At 39.7% G+C, this 23592-nt stretch overlaps 1 protein-coding gene across 2 annotated transcripts in view; it reads left to right on the forward strand.

Moving 5' to 3' along the window:
* Positions 1-23592, forward strand: part of LOC148893917 (leucine-rich repeat and fibronectin type-III domain-containing protein 2) — a 171763-nt gene that overhangs the window by 50090 nt on the left and 98081 nt on the right. Inside the window, exon 1 of one of the 2 annotated variants that reach the window (XM_089004845.1) lies at positions 4526-4638. The exons of the other annotated variant lie outside the window; for it this stretch is intronic. The gene's annotated coding sequence lies outside the window, so the exon portion shown is untranslated. Of the gene's footprint in view, positions 1-4525; positions 4639-23592 lie in introns of those variants that run through there. 2 annotated transcript variants of the gene reach the window in all.

Below are 23592 nucleotides of genomic sequence, written 5' to 3' on the forward strand. Positions count from 1 at the left end.
GGGTTACAAACAGAGAGCGAGTGAGGCCGTTCTCCAAAAAAAATATGGCGTCTTCGGTTAAAGCCATGTGATTGGTCAAGAACCCAGCAGTGGGGGGGTTAAACATTAAGGAGACAGTGAGAGAGTGAGAGAAAACAAACACACACACACAAACGAAAGGGAGATGACAGAGTTTTAAACCAAAAAAATAAAAGTGAAAAAAAAAAAGAAAACATAAAAAAGTTTAGAAAATGGATAGAAAACAGTGAAATTTTGACTCGTTTCAACTTTGACTGGAAGTGTAGACTGGAAGGTTAAAATATCCCATCAATGAGGCTCCGCAAATAACCCGCACAAATCATCTCTACACTTGATGCCAAAAGCTATCAACCCAGCTAAACAGATCACAATTGATGAAGAACTAGATACAATTGTCACCGAGAAAGCACCTACTAGGAATCATTCCTCAAGATGGTGAAAGAAGCCGATGTTCCTCATCAAGTGTTTAATGCTGAGGAAACCGGACACTCTGTTCCATCAAGCCATTAACGACCATCACAAAGGTAAATAAAATAACTTTATTGTACAGTACAGTTTATTTCAATACTATAGCACATTTACGTCTGTGTAAGCTCTCAGTCAGACAATTTGGTAGCTCTAAAGCAGGGGTCGGGAACCTTTTTGACTAAGAGAGCCATCGATGAGAATGTTTCTTCAGCGTTTCGCCTCCTATCCAAGAGGCTTCGTCAGCGAACTGACGAAGCCTCTTGGATAGGAGGCGAAACGTCCGAAACCTTCAAATTTGTACAGATGACGGCTGAAGAAACCTTGTCATCTATAGCACATTTACTACACATACATAACGTATATTTTCTGTAGTTTTAAGGCTTAGAAAATTAGAAAGTATAAAATTATATTTTATGTGGACCTGGGAACGCATTATTCTAATTTTAATGGTTTCCTATGGGGAATTAATTTTTGGGACACACACTTTTCGCCTTACACACTCTGTCTGGGAACCAATTAAGTTCGTAAGCCAAGGTCCCACTGTAGAAACATTTTTCAAACGGTCGATATCCCCCCAAGATTTTTTTTTCATTTGCTAGATTAATCGTTAAAACCTTAAATAACCCACACACACTGGATCCCAAAATATGCCAATATCATTCCAAGTTCACCTTACAACATACCCTCATAAAATAAATATCATTTTCTCTGGAGATGCGCCAATATCATGTTTTGTGATTTTCCTAAATGGTGTTGCCATCCAAGTGGCTATTCTTCTTCCACATGGCCAAGGCAGGCTTTTTCTTGTTCAATGTGCTGACCTCATACAATCAGAACGACACTCTGACCATTTTATTTCATTGTGTACCTAACAGTACTCTCATTAGCAACCTTGGTTTTACATATTTTTCTCTTCTTTAAACATACAATATTTATCTCCTCGCGCCACATGATAACCTTATTCTGGTTTTAAGATTGGTTGCTCTTAGACTTAAATGGAGCAGGGCATGTGGGTGGGATATAAGGTGATTGGTGAAAGAGCCCAACACTAGATGGGTATGAATGTCCAAGGTTTTTAACAAAAAAAAGGAATTGCTAATTGATGAGGACTGCCAGCATACGATGTCTGTACCAGGGATTTATTTTGAAATACAACCCACCTATGGCTTGATTTTTGGAAATGGGCCCATGCAGAAAAGCTGACATATCCTGATTTGCATGGTGTGGTGGTTTGGCAGGCCACTTTGCGACATAGCGAGGATGTTCTAAGACAATTTGGTAGCTCTAAAGCAGGAGTCGGGAACCTTTTTGACTAAGAGAGCCATAAAAGTAAAATATTTAGAAATGTTTTTCAATGAGATCCACGCACACTCACACACTCACACACGTGATTTCAACAAAATGTCAGAATACAGAATATTATTTAAAATAACTTTGTGATAATACTCACCATTAATATGAATAGTTTTCCCTTCCTCATGATTGGTAAAAAAAATCCAGCCAACCATCGCAATGAAAGTCAACTTGCCGGGTCCATAGGCAAAGCTACTGCTAGCTAGCCTGCACACTGCTCATTAACTTGCATACTTGCTTTCTGCTGTCTCTCACAGAAGTATATTGATGCTAACGTTAGCATGAGGCTTGTCATAGTGCCACTGATATTCGACTGTTTCATCGATGGCATTGTTTCATTCCAAATTAGAATTACGGCAGAACTTTTTCTCTCCAACAAAGTTTTCTTTACTCGTCATGTTTATTTAAAGAGGGGTGTTTACCTGTTACAACATCAACGGCCAGAGGTCAGTATCATCCAATCTAAATTGTGCTTTCTGCAAACTGCCGCCCCAAACAGGAAAAGAACAGCAAAAAGGCCAGAATATGGACAGTATTTAGTTTTATCGGCGAGCCACATGCAATCATTAAAAGAGCCATATATGGCTCGTGAACCATAGGTTCCCGACAGGTCTAAAGTTATGCCTCTTGGAACATCTACTGTAAGTCTAGGGACAGGCTCAATTTTTATTATTTAAATCAGGGCACATGCAGCCAGAATATGAGCCTCACCGACATGTACAGGATATAGATGTCACTGGGCACATCTCATGTTTCTTAATATCAATGTTCTGAGCTTCTCATATTCATTGATCATCGAGGAGCTTCCTCCGTCGTTCAATGGACATTCGGTATTCTAAATATGCACCCTATGCACCAAGGGAAGGAGAGAGTGCACGTCCGTGGGTTAGGCCAAACACGGTCATCTTTAAATCTGCAAAGTTATGAACAGACAGTGTTGATTATTGTTTTTAACTTAATCTAACTAAAAACATAAAGTGAGCATTCATGGTAAGATAAAAAAATAAGCAGACCGTACATTTGTGACACACGGCAATGCTGTTTCGTCATCTTTATCAGACTCATTACCCCAAAATATCTCCTCTTACCAATGACCTCCCTCCTGCATAGCATTTTTGCTGAGTGATGCTAGCATGTAAACTGAGGACTGACAAAAGTTAGGTGCAATTAGAAAAATTAGATCAGCCCACATCCATGAATATGAAAACAGCAGGCATCAATTCATTAAACACCTTATTATTCTTAATTAATAAACTAAGTAGTTTAGTAGTAGTTGCATTGCTCTTATTATACTTTTAAAACTATCCCACTGGCCAGTGCACAGCTAGGAGGTCAGGTGTGAACTGTCCGGGGTTGGTATTGTTACAGCACATAAGGTCTGTGGCCATATAGATCGCCAACGCTTTTCACCAGCTCAGCGTATTTAATTTGGACGCTGGCTTACATTTTCTGTTGATAAACCGGCCAAGAACTGATCACGCACTGATCACTGTATAGTTTACCCCCCACAGAGACCCTTGAGAGATGTCAGTGGGACAGCATGAAAAGAGAGGAGCAACTTTAATTGGCAGTGGATGAAGTAATTTGTGTTCATGCCAAAAACGATGCAATCCGTAGCTTGTGTACATCTGACCAATTACCAAAGCCTGATTTTGCACAAATACAATGTGTGTCAAGCAAAACCAAGCATCATAACACACAGTTGATTTTTTTATATTACTGTAACTTTTTATTGTTCAAATTGTGCTGTTGTACATGACTATTCACAAACAAATATGGTAACTGTAATGATAATAATTATTGGGTTTGGCTGGTAGATGTGATTATCAAATTAGTTTAGTGAACAATCTGTCTGAAAATTTAACACCACTCACGACTGCTAAAAAGCATTTTAACCAATATACTGTTAAATCACAAAGTATACATTTTAAATATTTTAATAATAAAATGAGATACACATTCCGAGGCTGTATGGTAACATTTTGAGTGGCATGAACAGGCTAAGAAAGAGTCAGACATATAGGCTCAGAAAATTAATCATAAAGCACTTTGTTTGTATGGATGTTCAAGGTTGAATCATTACTGCAAAAAAATATCCTGTGGCTGTAAAGTGTCCTTGAGAGTTTTGAAAGGTGCTTATAAATGATATGTATTATTATTATTATTATTAATTATTATTATTATTATTATTATTATTATTATTATTATTATTATTATTATTATTATTATTTGTACAGGAAAGAAAAAAAAAACTAAATCAAAACTACCAACCCCTAAAACACCTGTAAGCACAGCCATACGACATGCTGCAGTTGGAAATTTGTCATTTCCTCAAGCAAGAACCAATTGCTCCTTTGTTTAGATTTTGCTCTTGAAAAGAGGCCACTATTCTTGGAAACAGGCCGCCACTCTTTACCTTCTTAATATAAATAGGTTAGGATGCCAGTGAAAGGCCGTTGAGCAGCTTAGTGTGTGTCAACAAAGCTCCCTGCTTGCTACTTGGGGTCCATATGCACATACTGTATACAAAAGGAGAAAGATTTGCCGAAATTGCAATCCCTCTATTTCAAAACATTTTTTTAATGTGGTTTTGGATTGTCGTGTGTTTACACATCAACCTTTTATAACTCCAAACGAGATTTGTGAGTTAGATTAGAAAATGAGGATTGAGACAAAATTGGCATTCCCAGTTGAACTTCCATTTGGGGAATTTGGAGATCCTCGGGGCAATCGTGGGAGTTGAGACTGAATTACCAGTGTTTTCTTGTCGAGTCGTCCTGGAATATGTTCTCCGCAAAGGTAACATCACACTCACCGTCATTACCATACACTTTTTCTCGTACTACACGTTGCTTCTCCCACTCCTGAACATGATGAGTCTTGTAAAAACAGAACAGACCAGAAAGTTAATACTAGATAGTTTTTGGTCAATAACCTCTGATGCCCATTGTAAAATTAAGTAGTTGAAGCATACAGTTCTGTTTGCCCCGTGTTGACACTTTTTGGAGGAAGCCGTTGATTGATAAACTTTTTACAGGCCAGATCTGGTGAGATATAAAGCTCAAGTGTTAACTTCTGACCAGAGCCAACAGAAGGAATGGGCTTAATAGGCAGATGTGTCTCCTGAAGGCTGGCCTACAGTATTTTGCTTTGTGGATTTATCTATCCATCCATTGATCTCTTGTCCCATTTTTTTGTTAACCAGCAATGTGAGGTCATTGAATTGTCGTCATATTGGGAGCAGAGGTAACTATTTTTGGAGCATTACAAAGAAGATTCACCTCATTACCCCTGTCTACCATGTAGTGCTTTTAAGCTGAGGATTTACAGCCTGTCACTCGGCAAAGCCTTGAATTAGCTTAATAGGGAGAGCGAGACACATGACTTATACCTCACGTGGAGAGTGACAGCAAGCAAGTATGGTAATGCTATTGTACTATGTAATTGTGGTTAAAGTGTGGTCTGTAAACGTGCCATGCATGATAGTATGGATTTGAAATACATTTCGCAATTAGTCAAAAGAAAAGCGTTTCACCCAATTTATTTGCTCTTGTGTTTGTAATTTAATGTTGTATAACTCTGATTTAAACTGATTCTGACCGCCTCTTTGGATGCTGTCGCCTTACAGTAGGAAGAGGTTTAGCTATATATTCAATACTGAAAGGTACATTGCCGAGGCTTTGTGGCTCTCTTTGGGTCACCCAGGGAAAACAGGTTCTCGGTGAGGCACCAGACAAGGCATGGCTCAAAATTTCCATGATGACTTCTGCAATTTCCGGAATATTAGGTGCACGTGACCATCAGCCACTTCCACTATATTTTACACCACTCACATTGTGGGCATGTTAAAAAAATGCCAACTATTCCTTAATTAATCATTCTTTCCAACCACCTTTTTTGTGTCAATTTTCACAATGTCATTAGGGAGGTTTTCCTTTGAACATATGTAACCAGGTGAACAATACTATGACTGGTGTAGTGAATACTGTCTCATAAATGCGTAATGAATGATCACTGTCACTTTAAAAGGAGTGTTGGATAATCACGTGGGAAATCTAGGGAGACTTGAGCCATGAAGAATAGTGACATGCACTGAGCTGTGCTTATTCAGATGTGATGTATCTGCAATCTGCATTGAGAGTAAAATATAATTGTTTCTCAGTTTGAAAAGTGTTGCATACTGTGTAGATCATGGTCTTCTTAGTAGAATGTCTACCCTGTTGGATATTGTGTTACAAGGCCCAATATAATCCTGCTCCCAAGATTACAGAGAGATCGATATACCAGCAATATTCATAAAGATTATTACGTTTATAGCTGGGGCATGACCTGCCAACACCTTTCTGCTTAGGCTTGTGGAAAACCCATATATTAAACCATTAGCACATGTTTGCAGCCATTGGCTCCATCTGCACATTTAGACACATTCCCGAAAAGGTCTGTGGGATTCATGATGCAAATTGTTCGATAGCTTTTTGGCAGTTAAGGCTGGCAAGAAGTACATGAGAATCAAATTAAACTCACCATACATTATTCTCAAAGTGCATGTTTGTTTTGGCATGGTTAACTATATTAAATATTTACATATCTACAGTAAGTATATTAAAGATTTAGGTATCTACAGTAAATGACATAGTGGAGAATATGGAGCAGGATTTAAATGCAGAAAATGTAGCATCAAAATGACTTCAGGTCACAAAATATGATTACAAATATGTCCATACAGGAAACATGCTCAAACTCTTAACTTGTGCATTATTATCCTTGGGGACTTCAACATACACATTGACAATTCCACCCATCCCCTCACCAAAGACTTTATTTCCTCATTGGAGAGTTTTGGCTTACACCAATTCTCTGATTTCCCCACGCATGCATATAAAAGGGCATAACCTGGACTTAATATGCTGCTGTGGTTTTACCCCCGCCAACTGCACAGCAAACGAACTGCCTGTAACGGACCATTTCTCGTCTCATTTAACGTTCCCATCACACTCTCTCTCCCCAAGCCACCGCGCATCATCGCTTATCGGAACATCCAACACATTGACACTGTCACCCTCACTGCAATGGCTGCCAACCTCAATCCGGACTACAACTCCCCCCTGATGAACTTGTTTCCCAATACAACACGGACCTTGCAAACATGCTCAACACCCTTGCTCCTGTAAAATCCCGGTCAGTCCAATTCACTCGATCCGCCCCTTGGTTCACCGCCCAACTCCGCTCCACCAAGGCGAAAACTCGGCAGCTGGAAAGACTTTACAGAAAGACCGGCCTCACCACCCACCAGGACATGTACACAGCTCACCTCACCCACTACAAGGACTCTATCACACGCGCAAAATCGGAATACTATTCTGGACTGATTGATTCAAACAGTGGGAATTCACGGACTCTGTTTTCCCTATACAACAAAATCATTCAACCCCCTATCTCTCTCCCCCCACACTTTCACTCCTCAGACACCTGCAACGCACTACTTCTGTTTTTCACTGAAAAGATCAACAAGATCCACCAGCACCTCGGCTCCTCTGTATCCCTCCCCTCCCCCAACCTTCCTACTCCCTATCAACTCCTGTCGTCTTTTGAACTCCCTCATCCCTCCTTACTTTCTGACCTCATCACCAAGTCCAAGAATTCCACCTGTCAACTTGACCCCCTCCCTACTGTCCTCATCAAATCTTGTCTACCCGCTCTCCTCCCTTTTATTTCAGCTATTATTCACTCCTCACTGTCCACTGGAATTGTTCCTGTCCCTCTCAAAACCGCAGCTGTAACGCCAATCCTGAAAAAACTTGGTTCAGATCCCAATGATTTCAATAACCTACGTCCAATTTCGCATCTTCCATTTATCGCTAAAATTCTCGAAAAAACCGTCGCCTGTCAACTCCACTCTCACCTCACTCACAATAACCTCTACGAACAATTCCAGTCTGGTTTCCGTCCCCGCCACAGCACTGAATCAGCCCTCATAAAAATCACGAACGACCTTCTCATAGCAGCAGATACCGGCTCCCTCTCTATTCTCATCCTTCTTGATCTATCTGCGGCCTTTGACACAATTTCTCACCCATCCTGCTCAACCGACTCTCCACTCTCGGCGTGACACACACCCCACTTAGTTGGTTTGACTCCTACCTCACTGGCCGCTCACAGTTTATCCAAATTACCTCATTCACTTCACGGTCCTCCCCTGTGTCTTCTGGTGTGCCCCAAGGTTCTGTCCTGGGGCCCCTTCTCTTTATTATATACCTTCTTCCTCTTGGTGATATCATCCGCAAATTTGGAATTCATTTTCACTGCTTCGCGGATGACACCCAGCTCTACCTCTCCAGTAAACCCGACGCCTCTCTTCCACCTGCATCCCTTACACTTTGCCTCTCAGAAATCAAATCCTGGTTTTCTCATAACTTTCTCAAACTAAACAGCGAAAAAACTGAACTTCTCCTTGTCGGTACAAAATCCACCCTTCACAAAGCTAACAGTTTCTCTCTCACCATTGACAATTCTACCGTGTCCCCCGCCCCTCAGGTTAAGAGCCTGGGTGTCATCCTTGATAGCGCACTATCTTTTCACTCCCACATAAATAACATAACCCGGTCTGCATATTTTCACCTCCGCAATATCAATCGTCTCCGTCCTTCTCTCACCCCTCACACCACTGCTATCCTCGTCCACAGTCTCGTCACCTCCCGTATCGATTATTGTAATTCACTTCTTTTCGGGGTCAATCAAAAATGTCTACATAAACTCCAACTAGTCCAAAATTCCTCAGCCCGGATCATCACAAAAAAACCCTCATTTCACCACATCACCCCTGTCCTCCAACAGCTCCACTGGCTCCCTGTTAAACTCCGTATTGAATTCAATATACTTCTGTTTACGTTTAAAGCCATCCATAACCTTGCCCCCCCCCTATCTGTCTGACCTAATTCAAATCTCCGTTCCTTCTCGGGCCCTCAGATCCTCTTCCTCCCTCCACCTCTACACGCCCTCTGCCCGTCTCACAACGATGGGGTGCAGAGCTGTCAGCCGCTCCGCTCCTAAACTCTGGAACTCACTTCCACCCAACATCCGCAACATTGACTCCCTTCCTACTTTCAAATCTCACCTGAAAACCCACCTGTTTAAACTTGCTTACATGGTCTAATTTATTATGCTGTTTTATCATTTATTGTTTTATGCATGATTTTACTGTTTGTGTGCTGTCTTTGTTGTAAAATGTCCTTGAGTGTTCAGAAAGGCGCTTGTAAATTAAATGTATTATTATTATTATTATTTATAATAATAATACAGTACATTTTCAAGCGCAATTCAACGCTCTCAAGGACACTCTACAGTCACAGACAAGCATAGGTAATACAATCAATAAAATATAATCACAAATACAATGCAATAAATAAAATATAATTATAAATAGAAACAAGACAGATAGCTACACAGAAAATGCAATTTTAAATAGGTGGGTTTTGAGATGGGACTTGAAGGTGGGAAGAGAATCGATGTTACAAATGTTGGGAACAAGTGACTTCCAAAGTTTGGGGGCAGAGCAGCTGAAGGCTTTGTGATGACACATTACTGTACAAAGACCTGGCATCGGAACAAATTTGCAGAGCCAATGACATTTATCAAGCATATTGTGAGGGCAATATGAGGTTGTCCAAAACAATGCAATTTCAGAGAGTCCAGTGTTTAACAAAAAGTAAAATAAATCTCTCCACACCGCATGAAATCAGTGGCAAAAGGAACCTTGCCTTTGCCACCTAGTAAATAAAAAGCACATATAATAATAGAAGCAATAAAAGAATACATTTTTGGAAAACAGCAAAATCCTTCACTAAATCCCCATGGTGGTCTAAGGTTTAATTTCGAACTTCGAACAGACTTTTGAGGCTGTTACCACGCAGGCTTAGTCATGCTAATGAGGTGATACTATAGCTAATGTGGCAATCAGAGTCAGGCATAGTACATTAGAGTAATCAGATAGACAAAAGAAGGAATCAGATTAGCTTCAAGGAGGAGTCTACTGCTCCCCCAACCTTAGAGCACAGACCTATCAGTGCAGAGGCCTGTCTTTGCCACCCTTGTCCATTAGGGATAGATATAGGGCCAGTGTTACCAGCACAACTTTAGTTTGGTGACAAAGCTCTTCGGATGAGGCGCGAAACGTCTGACACCTTCAAAGTTGTACAGATGACGGTTGAAGAAACCTATTCATCGAAGGCGCATATAGCAATACACGGACTGCACTTGTCCAGATTTTCCTTTTTTCTATCTGGGGTGCGTGAAGAGTGGATTTGTCCCAATAATCGTGTCAGAAAAATAACATTAATTCATTTAATTAATTCAACAATATTTTTTTTTTGTCACATTTATGACCAAAAATGTACAGCAGAGTACTGTCACATCTCGTCGCCGTCCTGGGCGCGCCCCCCCCTCCTGTCACCTTCTCCGCAGCTCCCGGGAGACGGCCCCTCCCATCATCACGCACCTGGGTCCCCACAGCTGATTGTCATTCCCTTGATTGTGCCTTCTGACTATATCTACCGATCGCGCTATACAGTCGCCGTCGGAGTATTCTGAAAGCCACCCTGTTACTTCCGTGCCGTCAGATCAGCTGTCACCGATCTCCCTCACTCACCTCATCCTGCTGTCATTTTTTCATGCGTGCCTCAGTAAAGACTTTTGTATACGAGTATCTGTCTCGCCGTGTATTTTGGATCCACACTCCCCGCTTTCCTTTCGTCACTCGAGCCCAGCCCTCGAGCCTCAAGTGACGTGACAAGTACTGCTGTACTCTCATCATTTGACTCAATGAACAGTTATGGAACGCAGCCAATCACAGAAGCGCCTGGACTGATAAACAAAGAAGCGTCAGGACTGATGAACCAAGAAGCGTTATTTCAATAAAACTAAATATGTCCAGCCCAATGTCCTTATTTGTGTACCAGGCTTTGGGGTTAACCAGTTTTGTTGTGGCTGCGCTGTGATGAACATAAGAAATGGTACGCAGCACACTCATTGTTGATGTTGTGAGGCTACAGTACAATGATTCCGTTGCAAATGGTAATAGAAGTGTAAACATAGATTTGGCTTTTTTTCCATGTGTTGAGTACTTTCATTTAGTTGTTTGTGTTGTTTTGAATGCACGTTGTGCCTTTTCAATTTCGTCAACGGGACTAGCAGTGCTTGAATGCACATTTCCACAGGCCATTGTGCCTTGATTTCGTTTTACAGGAATGCACTCTATGCCCCAACCTTCAGTGTAGTGATCCGCATATACTCTATAATTCAGATGTAGGCAGCATTTATATGGCACACAATTTGTGTTTAGGAGGCTCAGCTGTATGCTAGTTGAGATGTAAGTTTGAGTCCATGCATGTGAGAGGGAATTTGTTCTTGATGTTCAACCGATTCACCACCTTTTTGAGCAACAGCCTCTATTGTTTTGTAAAGACCTTGGACACAATTTTTGAGTGTCTTTGCACTTCATTTTGTGGTGAGAATCCTGTGACTGAAAATAGTAAATACGGTTCTCCCAGCCCACAATGTCTTATGGAGAGCTGTCAAATGGCGATGAGATACAACAATGATAAATCAAAACAGTTTTGTCAAGACACTGAAACAATACTAGACACCTATCACAAGTCCAAGTTGAGAACAAATGGAAGAAAAAATGGAAGAGAGAGAGAAAGAGAGAGAGAGAGAGAGAGAGAGAGAGAGAGAGAGAGAGAGAGAGAGAGAGAGAGAAAGAGAGAGAGAGAGAGAGAGAGAGGGAGAGAGAGAGGGAGGGAGAGAGGGAGGGAGAGAGAGACCGAGAAAGAGAGTGAAAACATTAAAACTACCCGTTCGTCTTATAAAACTTTGGCGATTGAAAAAAATGTGTCTGTCAATGAATGGTATGCATGACCTTTCAAGGGGTTATTTCAAATGTATTTCATTTGGTATTACTGCATGGCCACACAGAAGACTGGAGGGCAAATAATGATGGGAATTATTGTTTAGCTTTCTCAACTGTTCAATAATTTGTGACCTTTTTTATTTTAATTGCACTCAACAAATACTCCAAACAAAAGACGCAAACTTCATAGAGGAAGGCCGTAGCCGGAATCTAACTCAAAAATAGCAAAAATAATAAACGTGTTCCAAAAATAAAAAGTACTGTAATACAATTCTCACCCTGCAACCTCCGGTTCGGATGACTGAAATTACAAATATCCTAAAGGTATGAAATATTGTACCAACACATATTAGACAGACAATATTACACACAAGATAATGAGATCAAATGCACCAGTAAAATTAAAAGATGTGCCATTGAATTCAAATTATGGCTGTAGAGGATTTTTAATTAGTTGAATTCATTTGTAAAATTTGCATTCAAACCCATATGTACATAGACACAGCAGGAGAGACGTTAATGATCTCAAGCAGTTGATAATTCTCTGCCTTGCTCAAGGTTTTCCTCTTCATTAGTAAGAAAGAAAATGGCATGACTCCAAAAACCATACCTAATTTCCATAATCTGTCACGATAATATTTTTTTTCTTCTTTTCTGCTTGTTTGGTCTGCTCCGGCACTCAAAGGGGTCTTAATAGGCAACTCCCCAGCCCTCTTGAGAACCAAGAGACACATTATGCCCGTCTGTTCTTGTGGAGTGACTTCAAGTCAACTTCTCTTTCGACATGAGGCATATTTTATTCAACTCATGTCACATTTCTGTCTCATTTGCCGAAAAGCTGTGCCACAAATGACAAAAAAAGTAAAAAACATATAATACGTAAAACAATGTGTCACTATGACACCATATTGCAATAATTAGTATAAGAAATATATTTTTGAGTACTGGGAACTATTTGTCTCTGGTCTAAACGATCAGTCCATCTTGTCAACAAATTGCTTCATGTTTTTAATGAATTGAAAACTTAATTTGACAATGACTTTGGGAAAGCTTACTGCAACAACATCCAACATGAAATGCTACTGTCACATAGAGGCATAAAAATTCTACTGTAACACATTAAAAGATACATTACTTGAATGACATTTTGATTAAAAATCCACATATTAATATATTTTTGTTGTCCATTGATAAATGGATAAAAATGAATTTAATTTATTAATTTGAGATTAACAGCAGGTTAACCATGGCAATTTTGCAATAATTTGGATAAAAACATGTAACCAAAAGACAAACATAATTCATAGTATAAATGATCTGGTGGTAACACAAAAATGTTTGAACACTTTCAGTCCAATGGCGGTGCAAGAATGTGGGCCTCCACTTGTGGCTGACCGCATGCAGTTGAGTCTGGATCCACAGGAGCCATACACATAATCAGCAGCATCAATAGATTTAAGGATGGTTTCCATTTTCCTAACATTTTTTTCTGTTATTTTATTGTGAAGACGAAATTATGTTAAGAGAACAATTATTCACTGGAACGTCTCTGCGTTGACCAAGTTTGCCTACTTTTGTCCGGCATTATTGGAATTTGAAGTAAAGAAAATCCTTATCAGCCACGCGCTTGACTGAAAATAACTATTAAAAATGTACTTGGTGTATTTACATCATATTTATTTGTAATTGGAAATTACATTGACAAGAATAATCAATGAACGAAGATGCAAACCCTAATGAGCTTCTTTGTCGCCGGCTAGCTAGTGCTGAACACAAACCGTTTTAATGGTCTTTCTGGATGTTATTGTAGATGAACTTTCAGATGGTGACTTTATCCAGCGAAACAAGTCTGACTCTTTCAGTATAATTTTACCAGTGAGAAGAAATCTCAATTCCACTGTTCAGCCGGGGCATCTATATCCCACATTCTCTGGGAAAGCAAGACGATTAAACGTGACACCCTTACCATTTCTCATTCTCTCCTTCTCCTCTCGCTCCTGTGTTCTTGCAACTTTGAGTGCGAACTGATGAGGCAGTTGACTTCTTCTTCAGCGAGTAGAGAGAAAGGACTTTTTTTCTCTCCACGGTCGGAATTCATGGTCAGTGCTTTTGCAGAAATAAAGTACAGTCAGTCTATCTATCTATCTATCTATCTACCTATCTATCTATCTATCTATCTATCTATCTATCTATCTATCTATCTATCTATCTATCTATCTATCTATCTATCTATCTATCTATCTATCTATCTATCTATCTATCTGTCTGTCTGTCTGTCTGTCTGTCTGTCTGTCTGTCTGTCTGTCTGTCTGTCTGTCTGTCTGTCTGTCTGTCTGTCTGTCTGTCTGTCTGTCTGTCTGTCTGTCTGTCTATCTATCTATCTATCTATCTATCTATCTATCTATCTATCTATCTATCTATCTATCTATCTATCTCTATCTATCTATCTATCTATCTATCTATCTATCTATCTATCTATCTATCTATCTATCTATCTATCTATCTATCTATCTACCTAGCTACCTAGCTACCTAGCTACCTATGTAACTGCCTCCCTCTCTCTCTCTCTCTCTCTCTCTCTCTCTCTCTCTCTCTCTCTCTCTCTCTCTCTCTCTCTCTCTCTCTCTCTCGCTCTCGCGCTCTCTTTCTTACTCGCTCCCTCCTCTCTCTCTCTCTCTCTCTCTCTCTCTCTCTCTCTCTCTCTCTCTATCTCTCTCTCACTCGCTCTCTCTCTCTCTCTCTCTCTCTTTCTCTGTCTCTATCTATCCATCCATCTCTCCATCCCTCCATATCTCCTCTCCTGTCCTCTCTCTCTCACACTGCATACACACAGTATCTTCAAGATTATGTTGAGATCCTCGAGTGACAAATCCTGAAATAAATGCAGATAACAAATATCTTGTTGGAGAAGAATTGGAAGAAAATGGTAAACCACATAACTACTCAAGGAAAGGTCATATATATTTAATAAATATTTATATTAAATACATGTCCCTTTGAAACAAATAGCAGAAATAATTGAAAGCAGTATTATCTGGCTTAGTTTGAGATGAGCACACGATCAATAGGCAAATATAATGCACTCAGAAACGATTTATTGTCAAAACAAAGGACATATTGAGTGAGCAGGAGCCAAAAATTGTCAGAAGAACCAAATCGGAGTGTATAGGAAGTCTTGAACATAACAGCTAGGCAACATAGATTACAGCAGGGAAGGTAGCAGACGAACGAGTAACAGGCGGCTTGTCAGACTTATGCGGCCAAGGCTGCATAAGGGTGGCTGATGAGGTGAAGACTGACAGGCGTGTCAATGAGACAGGTGCGATGATTGAGGAGACACCCAGCCCGCACTGAATGAAACGAAAGGTAACAAAACACAACAGCGGGGTCAACATGTCACAAAGTGGACCCATCAAGACAGGCACAATGGATTCTCGCAAATACAGTGGCTAGTTGTAATGTAATATTTTGTCAACAAAAGTAGCATGCTCTTACCCCACCTCCACAAACTTGGTTTGCTGTATTTCACCATGGATAAGAGTTATGCGACATTTCTTTACGCTATGAAATGTTGCAAGTGGTCAGACAAAATTACCATCCTATTTGAATTTCAACGAAAAAAGCACACTTTTGGAATACTAGTATATTATTGTTATAGCCAAAGTGATACTGACTTGCTCCATATTTTTTGAGTTGTAAAATGTAAAATGCAAAAGTAAAAGTCCTCCGGCGACCGAATGGCCCATACCAGATCTGCTCTGGCGACAAAACTCTCAGCAACCCTAAACCTCAGATACTAGAATCACCCCCCCTTTCACCTTTAGATTTAGATGCAATGCCGGGTACGTATAAAACAAATGGATATTTTTTTTTAACTCCTGTGAACTCTTCGCCCTGGGAGGAGCCCGGATTTTAATTGCTTCCCCACAGATTGCAGCCTCGCAGAGAAACTGGGTTAATTGCAAAAGAAGTGAGAGCTGATTGTGACCTTCACTGAATACTGCCAATTATACTTGCTGCACCGCACAGCCGTGGCAAAGAAAATTGTGATATCCTGACTAACGATTTAAATTATATAATTTAGTAATGCAGTTTAGAATAGTTTGGGTTATTACGCACCGTGCCATTATGAAAATTGTATCCTGACAGGACTATTTACAAGGAATCTTTGCAGTATGCCTACTTCATTTTGAAGGGCATTAGCTGAAAAGATGAATGTGTAATGACTTCCTTGCTGGGTCTGTCTGGACATTGGCAATGTGACTGTGGCACTGGGAATCAAACAAGAATCATTCCTCCACGTTTCTCAGTAGTGTGTAAATTGCAATGATGTGGTTCGGCAGACGGAAAACCACTAGAGATAACTGTGGTCAGACTTTGACAGCTTTACTTTTACACTGTGATAACCGCAGAGTAATTGGCAAATATGAAATCTCAAATTTCAAGACTGTTAATTGGTCTGATGAGAATGTGCAATCACACTGGCCAATCTGTGCTGTGGCAAATCTTGGAGCGTGAAACACATTTGTGCTGAATGGTTAGCATTCCAGCTGTTCCAATTTATACACTGGGACTTTGTTTTTAGCACTGCAAGAAATTAGAATTTTTATTCATGATGGAACATGCAGTGTTTCATTCCATATGAATTTAATCGGGGCCGTCCGGTTGTCTGCCGTTTAGCACTTTGGTTTCACAGTGCGCAGGTGTGGGTTCAATTCCAGCTACGGTCTTCCTGTATGGAGTTTACATGTTCTCTCCGTGCCTGTGAGGGGTACTCCAGTTTCCTCCAACATTGCAACAACACATGTGGAAGGTTAATGGAACCCTCAAAATTACACCTACGGATGAGTGTGAACACATGTTTTTTTTTGTCTCTGTGTGCCCTGCGTTTGGCTGGCAACTGGTACAGGGTACAGGGTACCATGCCTATTGCCCAAAGACAGATGGAATAGGCTCCAGCACCCTCTGAGACCCCTGTGTAGATAAAGGATGTAATATCCAAGGAGGTAAAATGTCTTATTAAGTGCAATCGTTTTATTTTGATAATTTCTGGCTTCTAAATCAACTTTTTTTACATGCTCTGGAGTTACTTGTGTCTGAAACTATGTACTGATTATTCTAATATTTACTGCAAAAGGGTGCTCTAGGCATGCACTGATAAATTGACAATGAGTCTGACTTTCGCAACTGAGAAGAGGTATTGCGGCATCTCTGACCTCTGGAATTCACCGAGTTGTTTAAAATTTGACACAGAGGATGAAAATGTATTTGGATTGAATGATTTGGTATAATAGAGAAGAAGAAGGGTTCTCGTTACTTCTGATAGCGAGACTGTGTTTCCCATTTACTGCTATTGAATAATCTTCCAATTAAATCCAAACCCTGGGAGGGTGTATTATCCTCGTGTGACAGCCTTCATGTGCAAAAACATGTTGTTCATGTTTAATGTTGTCAATGTGATACAGTAATGGGAGTTCACACATTTGTGTTGTTGGAACACATTTTCAACCTACCTTTAAACATCTTATGCCTTTTTTCTCTCGGATGATATAAAGACAAGCACAAGCTGTCAATAGTCTTTATTATTAGAACAGAAGAAAATGGGTCTTTGGAGAGCAGCTGACTGGAGGTGTATGTGGGCACTGTGTTTAGCTGACATGTTTTATTACCTCTTTGGTTTGCCAGCAACAATCTTGCCCGAAGGGAGTAAAACTCTGATATTAACACACTTTCTATGCTCAACTAAAAGATCATCTCTGACAACAACTTGTGGCAACAACTTGTAGCCATAATTCACATTGCAAAATGTTAAATTGATAGTTGTATTAAGTTCATCCTGTCTACTTGATATCTAATTTTAAACAGATTCTTTTCTTTTCTCTGACGAAGGCGGAAGTATACGCCGAAACATGTCAGGTATTTGAAACACCTACAATACACTGTAAGAAAAAAAATCTGTTTAAAATTAAAGATGTTAAATTGATATTTCCACATCACGTAATAACATTTTCAGCAAGCAAAGTGCAGCGCTTCAAGCTTTCGGTGGTCCGCTTGTACTACATTGTCACATTGGCGGATGATATATTTTTTGTTGATCTCAATCTTCTGCTGTATTGGACTTTGAAGATGGATGTGAAAGCCATATCACTCCTTGACAAATTACCCAAACACATCCACCAACTCAGTCGCATTCAATCAAACTTGACAGTCAAATAAAATGAGATGTCTGCGACTGTTTTACAGATTATGTTAAAAGTACCTGATCAAACTGTCGCAAGGAATCTTAGATGCTGAATTTTTGTGCCTCATCTAACTGAGCTTTGATCACAAAATATTTGTCTGCTATAATCGATGAATTCCTACCTCTATCTCGATTTATGGACATGTCCCAAAACTGTCACGACGACAGATGGAACAGTAGAAGTCGTGGGGATAAAAGTTCAACTGCAGTCAAGTTTCAGTACAGTGTCATCAAGAATGTTTTGCTCGTCCACGTGGTCCAGAAAAAAAATTTGTGAACTATTTCAATTTGTCCCCTTTTTCTTCCCGCCTCACATGATGCTGAACGTCAGCACTTTCATCGAAGGTGATGTATCTCATTCTTGCGTCAATTGCAGAGACAGTTGGCCTTGTTATAGTCCTCATCTGGTAGCCAACATAATTTTTGTCCCAGCCTGCAAATGAAGTGGCATATGTGATTTTATTAGGTGGTAGTGGGGGGTTTGCCATGCAACAAGAGTTGTATTGAATCTTGTTCTTCGCCCACCACCAGTATTTACCAGTTAGTAAACAATTTATGTCAGCTTAATCCCAGTCCAATTGATTGATGATGAAGCTTTGGGGCTTAATGGGTGCAAATGTAATATGTCAAATTATTATTTTACCCATTACACTGTTGGCTTTTTGTGCCATATTTCTGCATCTTTTGAGTCAAAATGTTTGTGTTGCGGTTGAAACAAAACAAAACAAAAATAAAACTATGAAGGTAGCAAAAGGCAGAGCTACCCACTGTAAGGTAAATAACTGAAGGCATGCTCATTTTGCTCCTTCCATGATGTGGTTGTTCAAAATATTCTTCTTATTATTATTTTCCTTTCTGCTTTTCCCTTCAAGGAGTCACCATAGCGAATCAGTGTCCTCCATCTTCAGAGGTTTGATTCGCATGTTTTCATTTGGCCAAGCTTTTAGGCGGATGCCCTTCCTGACACAACTCTCTGTATTCATCCGGGCTTGGGACCGGCACAAGAAGACTTATGTGCCATTGTGGCTACAGAACAAGCAACTCGCTAAAAATAAAAAAAAATAAATACATAATGGTTGCCACTACTTAAGAGCATTAGTTATCCACCCTCACCCGGGGGTCTCAAAGCCAATTAACATAAGGGCTGCTGGGGATGAAGTCTGGATATGACTAGGACACACCAAGTAGTCCACAGAAAAGAGGTTCAAGTCATCAAAAACGTACAACTTATTTCATAGTTTCAATCACGAATGAATAACAGTTTCAAATAATAATGATTCTGCAAAACAAAATTAATGATTAGTGACCCGCTTGTCTCTCCCATCGCTGTGGTATATTACAGATTCCTTAGAATGTCTAGTTGTATAATTAGTAATGACATCTGATATCTTGAACACTGCAATCTTCACTGCATATGTAAGACTTGTCAAAGTGCCCCTATGCTGAAAACTATAAATAATAATAATAATAATAATAATAATAATAATAACAGGGCTCTTACATTTCCTGAAGTTGGCTTCTCTTGGCAGCAACATTTCTTTTAATGAAATGTTTCGAAAAGTCAAAACAGTGAATTGGTGACTGGATATTGGTATTGCTTCTTTGTTTGCAATCTTTACCACAAATTGTGTACATTTTGGCATATCAATGAGTTAAATTCAAATCATGCATTCAAATCCTTCTTTTTTGACCATCACAGGTGCAAGGGCTGTCTAGCACCAACAGTCAAATGCCCCTGACACTCCCCCAATCAAAATCAGTCCTAGTACGTGTGCTGTCGAGACGGTCAACCACCAAGCACAGACTGTTCTCCTTGATGAATGCCGTGGTCCAATACAAAAAAAAAACTACTCTGGAAACAATCCACTTTATGTCCACAAGGAAAAAAGCAAATACCATGTGACAAAACAAAACAAACAATAAGAACATATCAAAAAGCAAGGCTTTGAAGAGCAAAATTTCTCGATTGACTCAGGTATCGATGTCGACAATACGCTAAAACTAAAAACATCCTTGCATTCATCAATTTAATTCATACATACATTGGTTGAACATGATTCAAAAGTTTTTATCTTTATTTTGTAACCTTTTATATGAAAATATTAAAATTATAGATGTTAGTTCAACACAATTTGAGTCATGTGCAACCAATGTCCATGTTCAAATTAAGTACATCCATTGTTGATTTTTTTCGGTGTGGCCTACACGTTGATGACATTTCTGCGTGTCCATCCACCTCTGCAACAAGGCTTCAAACCCCAAGTGAATCGCGCCTGGGGTTTGAAGCCAGGTTGGAACCAGAGCACTCTAATTGCTGAGCTCTAACATTCCAGCCACCAACAAAGCAGTCATCTGTTTTTTCCTAGACTTTATTGTAATACACGCCCGTTTATTTTATTTGAACACAATGAAATTACATACATTGAATAGGCTAATTGTTTCAGCACAGCACCGTTTGCATTCTCGAGATGTGTCCCTCTGTGTGAGCGCACCTGTCATCCCTAGAGGAACAGTAAGATGGGTCACACCATCACAATGTATTTATTTATTGGTATTTGAATACGTTCATATGCTCCTTTTAAATTGGACCACTTTCTTTTTGTCCATCTGTCTTGCCTTTTTTCATACTATTGCCTTCATGATGGAGCATTCACATTACATTTGCCGCGATAGCTCATTGATTCATATGTATTAACCATTTCAGGATAGATATGGCCAATACAATACTTGTAAGTTTCAATTACTTACCAACGGAAATGTGCTTAAAGGTACTTGCACATGTACATAGTTTGATAGGTCAGGTTTTTTGGGGACCATATTTTCATGTTTTGTGTGTGCAAATAATTTTAGTGGAAATCCTAGGTATTCTTTAATAAGGGTTACCCCTGGCGTTTGCACTATTTGAGGACTATTGGCCAACTCCGCACAGTTTTGGGATCTCGTAGAAACCGAAATACCAGAGATTTTCCTCGTTGGAGAGGAATTAGTCCGTCTCCCTCGTCTAAACGCTCGCTGCTTTACTTACACATGTAGTATATCAGAATCAGAATCAGAATCAGAATACCTTTATTCGTCCCGCAATGGGGAAATTTGCAGTCCACAGCAGCAATTGAAGAGGGATGGGGTTGGGGTGGGAGTGAAAGGATAGAAAACAAGATATTCTAAGCATAACAAAATAAAAATGTCAACTGTATACTGTGCAAATGTAGATGTGCAAAAACCGTTCTATAAACAAGACTGTAAATAGTGCAGAATCAAGAAATGCATTTAGATATATTGCAACAACCCATATTTACAAGTGTCCAGTTTTTTTATATATATATATATATATATATATATATATATATATATATATATATATATATATTTTATATATATATATATATATAATTGACTAAACACATATGTCAGCATCTAGATCAGGGGTGGGCAAACTTTTTGACTCGCGGGCCGCACTGGGTTCTAAAATTTGACAGAGGGGCCGGGCCAGGAGCATTTGGAGGGAGTGTTTGGGCCGGAAATACTAAACCTAAAGCATTAAAGGACAACCGACGCCTCCCGACAAGTTATGTCCATAATTTATAAAATCACTTCAAATGACTTTGACTGAGCGTATTTTACAAAGATTCCACAGCATATAGCTATAGTTTATGTTCTAATACTTGTGCTGTATATTCACTAAGTCTTGTTTTCGAGTTGATGACGATCCCCATGTTCAGTCACGTTTGGACCGCCACTGACCGAGAAAGCGACACACAATGCATTTTGGGTACTTTGTTTGGTCTGAAAACTTCGTGTTGATGGCGAAATTAGAAGGAAAACACATAAATAACGCCATGGTGAATCGTGTGTTGCACCAAGACAACTATTTGATATTCACTGACACAAATTCCCAGCTGACAAATCAGCCCATTTCCAACGGAGCTTGGGCGCAATCTTCTGCATTTTCTGGGTGCTACATTGCTGTCATTGGCGGCTCGAATTGATATGGGAGGACTCCTTGAATCATTTGCAAACATTTATGCTTTCCTCTTCAGAACTATTTGAATCATATTCATAACTGGATGAGTAACAAGAAAACATCTTCTCCGAATCTGAAGCCATTGTTTTGATTCTCGAGCAAGGCAAGACGTCATGGCGTGACGTCACGAACAAAGGGCTGGGACCTTCTGAAACTGGCCATTTCCGGATTCATTTTGAAGTCATTTTTACTGGTGTTTTTCATTTAACTAAAAATATCAGCCTGCCTGTTTTGGGTATTATAGATGCTATAAAACGTTTTTATAATGTCAGTGGGAAACACAAAAAAATGGTGCCGGTTGTCCTTTAAATGTAGTGTGTACAAACCTCATAGCACAGTAAGAACCCAATTTATTAACTGTCTTTCAAATGTGAAAAATATCCCTGATCAGTTAATAAATTTGTCTCAAGGAATATGGCGTTTACATACTATTTCGCAGATACTTGGAGGAGGAAATGGAAATAGATTAAAATAACATATGCACTGTGATTCATCAAGATTGCGTCTGTTTTTAATAGGTTTTCATTGAAGGGGCAAAGTTAAAGAAATCAACATTTATTGAAAAATGGAATCACTTTCAACATTCAAAACATATTATTCCACAACGAAATATTCAAGCTCAATAATACCTACTTGTGTTAAATTCCGCCAAATCATAGATGGTTTGTCCTGACCGCGCGCTCAACAAACTCCTCACTGACGCCCTCGCCTTCACGTGCAAACAATACACGTGTACCGTCGCCAAGTACAAAGACATAGGCAACCTGCAGTGAAATTTGCATACTCGGCACGGCAGCCAATCAGAAGCATGCTGCTTTCTTCCGGACTTTCGCTAGCGTTATAAAGTCGTGCAATTGCATATCATTTTCCAAAATAGATGCACAGAACCTCAGCCCAGAAGAAAGATTCAATAGAAGCTAACAACATATGTGACGCTACAAAACGTAAATTTACATTAAACCGTGACTGTAAAGTGTACGTGAGACTCATGTAAGGGGCTGAGTGGCTCGTAGGAAGCAATGCAAACGTTGCATTGTGCACCACAATGACAATCGACTACTGCAGCAAAATCAAGCCATGCACATTTAACGTAAATTAAGCACGGTAGCATTTGTAGTAGGTACAATGTTGACAATGTTTTTTAATGTGATTAGTTGTCTCATTGTGCTTCAGGTTGGGAAAGATGGGGCAGGCAACTTCTCAGTTATCTGCCCTGTTGTCCCGCTAACTTTTTGTCATGAGTTTCAGGCGCTGTTTTTACTACAATTTGGGCAGGTTCGGCGGGCCGGATTAAAAAGCCTAACGGGCCGTATGTGGCCCGCGGGCCGTAGTTTGCCCATGCCTGATCTATATGCTGGATTATAACCATTTGCATAAATCGGAGGTAATGGAAGGAGAAGTGTTATTGACAGTGAAGTCAGAGTAGCAACAAAAGGCGCTACTCTCTTCAAGCCAAGGGGATGCTTTATTATGCTTCAGTCATAGTCTGTGTAACACGAAAAAGGTCATGTGATCCATTATTAATTTACTAGCCTTTTGGCCTCGAGATAGTGTAGTACTTCCACTTTTGTTTTTATCTTTATCACC

This window comes from Hippocampus bargibanti, linkage group LG09 (genome assembly GCF_051943395.1).
Source record: "Hippocampus bargibanti isolate YZ-2025 linkage group LG09, ASM5194339v1, whole genome shotgun sequence".
NCBI lineage: Eukaryota > Metazoa > Chordata > Actinopteri > Syngnathiformes > Syngnathidae > Hippocampus > Hippocampus bargibanti.